Source organism: Manacus vitellinus, unplaced genomic scaffold, assembly GCF_001715985.3.
Source record: "Manacus vitellinus isolate BGI_N305 unplaced genomic scaffold, ASM171598v3 scaffold_112_pilon, whole genome shotgun sequence".
NCBI classification, from domain to species: Eukaryota; Metazoa; Chordata; class Aves; order Passeriformes; family Pipridae; genus Manacus; species Manacus vitellinus.
In genome coordinates this window covers 310522-316729 of record NW_021938853.1, presented here as the reverse complement: position 1 = coordinate 316729, position 6208 = coordinate 310522, and the positions used below count along the sequence as shown (strand labels likewise).

At 45.5% G+C, this 6208-nt stretch overlaps 1 protein-coding gene across 1 annotated transcript in view; it reads left to right on the top strand.

Moving 5' to 3' along the window:
• Positions 1-6208, top strand: part of CCDC158 (coiled-coil domain containing 158) — a 28003-nt gene that overhangs the window by 17921 nt on the left and 3874 nt on the right.

Below are 6208 nucleotides of genomic sequence, written 5' to 3'. Positions count from 1 at the left end.
GGAAAGGCGGGTTGGGATAAACTCCAAAAGTCGGGGGGAAAAGTTTAAAGGCTTCACGTGCACACCCCCTTTTCTGCCTTCTCTCCCTTTTTTCCCTCCTCTTTCCTCGATTTCCACAACTTAGCCGTGCTGCCAGTTAAACGATGCAAAACTGAGGGGAGCTGACAGGTAAAAGGTGAGGACTGAATGCGTGAGGTTCTGTGCTGGTTTTTGCCTGAAAGCAAGCACTGGAGCTACAGCAACTGCAGATTATGAAGTTTCACAGAATCACAGAATTGTTAGGGTTGGAAAGGACCTCTGGAGATCATCTAGACCAAGGCAGAGTCACCTAGAGCAGGTTTAACTCCAGCAGTGCTGGTGGCCTTAGATGCTCTAATGGGTGTGCCGCGGGTGACTGCTTTGCTGGTACTTTTAATGCTTGAAAATCCGGGCTTGCTATCCCTGAGAAGTGAGATGAATTCACTACTTGTAACTTCTGCATTACACTCTAATGACTATGACTGGATTCCTTGACATTGCCCTGCTCTCCTGGCTTCTCTGTTACGCTCAGGAAGCTTTTCGGATTACCAGGACTTCAGAGCCCATTAGTGCAGAGGATATTTGATGTTCATTTTAATTTACCTTCATTTTATGACGCTTGAAGTGATATGTCAAACTGTACTTCAAAATTAAGAGGGTGTGCAGATAGATCTTACTAGGAACCTGAGAAATTTCATAAATGCAGCTTGGGACTATGTGTTTTGAATCGGTAGTTCTGGAGCGACAACCTGTAAAAATGTTTATAACACCAGAGATTAACACCGGGGAAGGAGTTAGGGGGGACAATTCCACTCAGTTCTGATTGCTTCCTTTTTTTTTTTTTAATCCATTCTCTTTATCTGACCAAAGGTGTTGCCATGACTGAATCTCTAAGGCCCACTGACGAGATTTAAGCCACTATCTCATTAGAAAAGACAATGGCTAAGTGGATGTCCCAGTAAGTCTGTTTCCAGTGTGTGAACTTCTTAATCTTTCAGTGTCATTTAGAGCAGCGCTACCTCAGCTTAGCAGGACAGCAAATGTCACTCGAATTTATAGAAGCACAAGTGTGCAGCCTCCGTGGTGCTATTCCCTGGCTGATCTGGAAGAGGGTGGCCTGTGCAGATGCACAGAATTCATGATCCCAATATTTTTCCTTTCTTTGCTTACCACGGCATCTCAGGCACCGTCTCCAGAGTGCTCCTCCAGCGAGGTGCTGAGCTGGTGCGTAACTCAGAATGTCTATTTTGGTCCCTGGACGTGTGGGATGTGTCCTGGCATGTGCTGAATGTGCACTGCTCACATCTCCTGCTCAGTACTGCAGGAGAGGGAAGAGCTGAGGAGCCAGGACCCGCCTGGGCACTTTCTCTGTGGCTGTGGGTTTGGGTGCACTCTCTTTCACTGCTGTCGGTGCTTCAAGGTGCAGCTCAGCCTTGCTACTTAAAACAGACCCTTGGCTGTAATGAGTTGTGCTGAATACTGAAGCTCTGTGTAGTAAGTGGTGGTTTTGCAGTTTACTTATATTCCTTTTCTCTAGCCTTCAAAACAGAGCCAGTCCCCTGCTCTGTGTCTGTGCACCACCTCGCTCAGCTGGGATTGCCAGTTCGGGCACCCACACGCTGCTGTTCTGTAAGTACTGTGTGTGCACTGCAATTTAAACTTCCCAGTCACCTCCCTGCAGCAGAGCACACAAAACCCATTAGTCACTGTAGCATTACACTAAAAGAGCATCATTCTGCCAGCTCTCAGCACAGATGGAGAAGTAGTGCTTTGGAGCTGCTAACCCCATATGTCTTTCCTTAAACATATTTATGCTGGACATAACTAGTTTTAGTCATGGCTGTAACAGTGAAACCCTGTCCAGGCAGCAACCAAGTTGTCTACTTTTGAACTCCTCTTTTGATGCCTATAATTTATTTTATTTTTTTTTTTTTTGTTAAAGCAAGGTTCATGGCGAATACTAAGGCTGAAACTCCTGAATTCCTGATCGCTTATCGAGTGTTAGAAGCAGAGATGCTGGATAGGAGAGAGTGAGAAGGGTCACTGAGGGACTGAGGTTCCTGTTCTTAAGCAAACACATGGGTCATTGCAGGCAGTAGCTTACCCCTGGCTTTGGTCCCTTCCTCTCTAGGAATTCATTAAATGCTTACATCCCATAGAACGTGGAGACCTCTGCCTCCTAAGAGAATTTCCAAAGCAGATTAACAGAAATGCTCCAAAATGTATCTTAGGGGTTTTTTTTAAAGCTTTCACTAGAACCAGACAAGGTGCCAGTACAATAAAGGAGTGAGGAGACCCTTTCTCAAAGTCTCAGGGATACAGTTCTGTTTCTAATTATTTCAAGCCTCTAGTTTGTTCATGCAGTCATTCCTGATGAGGCATTAGTTTGGAGAGCAGTGTTCTGGGAACGCCACCACTGTTTGTTCAGTAAGTGGGGTGGCAGTTGCTGGACTGCATTTGGAAAAGCTGCACGTGACTTTGCAGAATTCCCAGCTGACTGGCCCAAGATCAGGAGCCTTTTCACGTTTCAGAGCCAAAACAGGAGGGCAGATATTTACTCTGACAGCTCTATAAACAGCTCTGCAGCCGGGGCTGTTGTTAGGAAGGGCTGGCCCACGGTTACTGTCCCAGAGGAACTCTCTGGATGTTATCCTGTCAGCTGTGCCATCTAGTGTGGTGACAGGGAATCTCGACTGAGAAATATCCCACTGTCCTGGCTCTGACAGTTGGGGATGCTATTTAGGGAGCACCTTTGAGCCTTGCCACTGTCTGATCCCGTGGAGAGAACTGCTCTTAAACAAGCCTTGTGTGTGTACAGTGCTTCCTCCAGTTTTACAATAGAACAAAATGGAAATGTGAGTAAGTAAGAAAGAAATACAAATTCGGGAGCCCTGTTATTCCCTGTGGATGTTCTGTCATGGCACTGGAAGTGCTTAGGCTAAAGTAGCCCTCCCTAAGAGCCAGGCTAAAATCTAGGGTTCAAGACACTGCTGTCATGGAGGTTTTCCTGGCAGTTGTTTGACACTTTCTTGTTGGGTCCCCACCCAAGCAGGCAGAAAAATGGGAAGGGCAAAGTATTCATATACTGTGGACCTGCATCACACCCCGTGAGGAAACTGTGGCCCCGAGTGCCATTCTGTCCCATCCCTTTCCCACAGTATTTGGAGTATCTCGGCTGTGAACACTGGACACTCTGTGCAACATTGCACAGCAGTCAGCAGGTGGCACAGGAGGAGTGTGGCTGGCAGGAAAAGCTCTTTTTTTTCCAGAGAGGAGACGCTTTCTCTCAGATGCTATTAGCTTTTCGAAGAGTGGTTAGTAGTGGGGGCACCCCAGATCCAGACCTGCTTCCCATTATCAACCATTAAAATCTGGAAGGCAGCTAAAAGGGACCTCAGCAGTCCTCTTTAGGCATTGTGTCATTTTTTATGAGCAGTGACCAAACCTGGACACAGATGTCACCCCCAGAGGTCTTACCCAGGCTGAGAAGCACAGAGGGTTATCTTATCCTGAGGACAAAGGATAAGATAAGATGTCCTCAGGATAAGATGCTTCCTATTTTTTTTGCATAACCAAGATATTGCTCATATTTACAATCAACCAAAATCCCTGTATCCTTCCCGTGCTGAACTCCTGCCTGGCCAGTTGTTCCTCATTTGCTCCTTGCTCAGCTGAGAAGTTCTGCTTGGAGTAGTCATTCGCCCCGTTCTTGTTTTCCAGGTTTTGTCCAGCATGTCAGGATTGCTTTGAATCCATTTTAAGCCCTTTAGCATCTTTGTAGCATTTTCCAGGGACTCATCTGCAAATTGAATAGGAAGCAGACTGGTTTTCTGTGGATTTTCAAGGACACAGCTTGTGATGCAGAGTTTTTTCTGCTGTTTTTCCATCTTATAATGCGTTTTGTCCTTGCTTAGCTGACTCAAATGGTCTAATGCCATTCTCTCCTACTTACCCATAGTAATCTCACTTGGAATTCTTTCTTGGGTTTGAAGTAGAGCTTATTGCTTGCCCTGGCCAGTCTCTTCCTGCATGTCATGTGCTTCCTCTGAACTTCTGTACTGTGACAGTAATATCAAGGAATGACAGCTTTCCCTACCCAACATCCCTTTTCCTCATAGCTTTGTTTCCTATGAGCCTTTATTTGCCAGCTTTTTCAGTTTATTAGTCACTCTCTGTGCAAGTCACACTTTCTATTTTGTTGTTCTCCTTTTCCCTAGCTGGTACACATTCCGTGTGCCCTTTCATGAGTGGGAATGCTTTTTACCCCCTCCCAGGCATAAAACAGATTATGATAAATTTGGCTAAATTCTGTGAAATGCGAAGTGCCTCAAGGTCATTTCAGACTTCAGAGGTCTTAGAATTGAATCATAATTAAGATTTTCCAGCAAAATCCCACTGACAGACTCCCATGGTTGTCTCACATCCTGGAGACATTATGCTTTGATTTCCATGTCAGTTTTTACATTGTCAGGCCCTCGGAAAAATGCAGCAGAAAAGGCAGCCAAATATTTCTTTTCAGGCAACTTTTAAGACAGAAATTTATCCAAGTCCAAAGTCTGAAGAGCACTGAGAAAACAAGTAAAAGCTCGAGTAGAATCTTCTAAGCTGGAGATAGAGAACAGTTAATTCTGAGAAAGTACCAGAAATGCACTTTTAGCTGCTGGGAAGGAAGAATTCCTGGGAGGACATTCCGGAGGGAGCTCAGGTGGAGTGTGGTATTATTTCACACTGCTCCTCACAGCATGTCTTTTCCTGGATGTTTTTCCTGTGAAATGAAGCTTTTTGTCCTCACTGAAGGGGACTTTAGAGCCCGTCATCAGCAGGCTCATGGAAACACGGCTTTTACGCCATCTTAAATATTCCCTTGGATCCAGTGCCAGGCGTAACAATCTGCCTCTCTGAGCAAGGGTTTTGCTGAGCTCTGTGTGGAGTGTGTCTCAATGAAGTGGCCAAGGACATGTGGAGGAGTACAGCAGAGATAAGGCACAGAGGCCTCTGGATGAGCTTCCTTCCTTTTGAGGGGCACTTTTCTCCCCCCTAGCCTGGCTGAATATTCTTTTATACTTCGCTGTTTGTCACTGAGTGCAAGTATTCCATTCTCAGGAAGTTAAGATGCTCTTAAATTTCGGCAGATAACTTAGGCCAAAACCTTACAGAGTTTCTGAATGTGGGTGTCCATTCCCCCTTATTTTAGATGCTGCTTTACTGAAAGCGGCAAGCAATGAAATTGTTTTATAAATCACATCATATAATTCAAAACTAAATTCTGAATTCCCTGAATCAGCTTTTTTCCTTGTTTTCTGTTTTGCCTGACTGAGAATTCTTGTGAGAGGATTCTTCTAAGTCTGTAAGCTCTGATGGGAGTGTTTATCTTCATGACCTGAGGAAGTTTGATCACATATTTGATATTCGAATATTAATCTCGTATCATTATTATTAATCATATTTGATTACATATCTGATAGTACGTATTTTTCCTCCCTGAAATAAAAAGCCAGGGATATAAATAAGGCAGCAAAAGGAGTCCTTCATGTGCCTTGAAATACGGTCTTGCTGTCATCAAATCTGTGTGTGCTTCTCTGAAACTGTCCCCACAAGTTCCTCTTTCTCGAGTTAAATGTGTGAGAGAGGATGTCACTGGTCACTTAGTCATGTGGTGCTTTGGTTTGATGACAGGAGAAAGCATGAAGTCCTTTCCCACCCAGTGGTGCTGGAGGAAAGGGCAAGGCATGAGCCAGCACTCGATGCAGTGACTGCACCCCGAGACCCAGGTCACATGCTGGAACCAACCAGGGGGGGACTTTTTTTGCTTCCCCAAAGTATTCCTTTTGGAGACACAGTTGAGCTATCCAAGGTATTGCAGACTGTGCTGAAGGTTAGTGGTTCCCACCCTAGGGCCTGCCTCTGCTTTTGGCCACAAGATATTAAATACTCACAGTTGGGGCTGGCAGGCCCAACCGAGTGCGGCGTGGCACTGGAGCTGGAGCGTGGGATCTGACAAGGAATGGGGACAGATGAGCTGGATTCTGGAAAAGGCATGGGCCTGGAAATCGCAACAGGGTGCTGGGTTGTTTGCCTGCCTTCTCAGAAGGTTGAGAACAGATCCTAAGGTAGGAGGTTCCATAGGCTTCCTCCCGGGATTAGACCCCAAGGAGCCCCGTTGTTGCTTTAACTCCTTGCACATCATTTC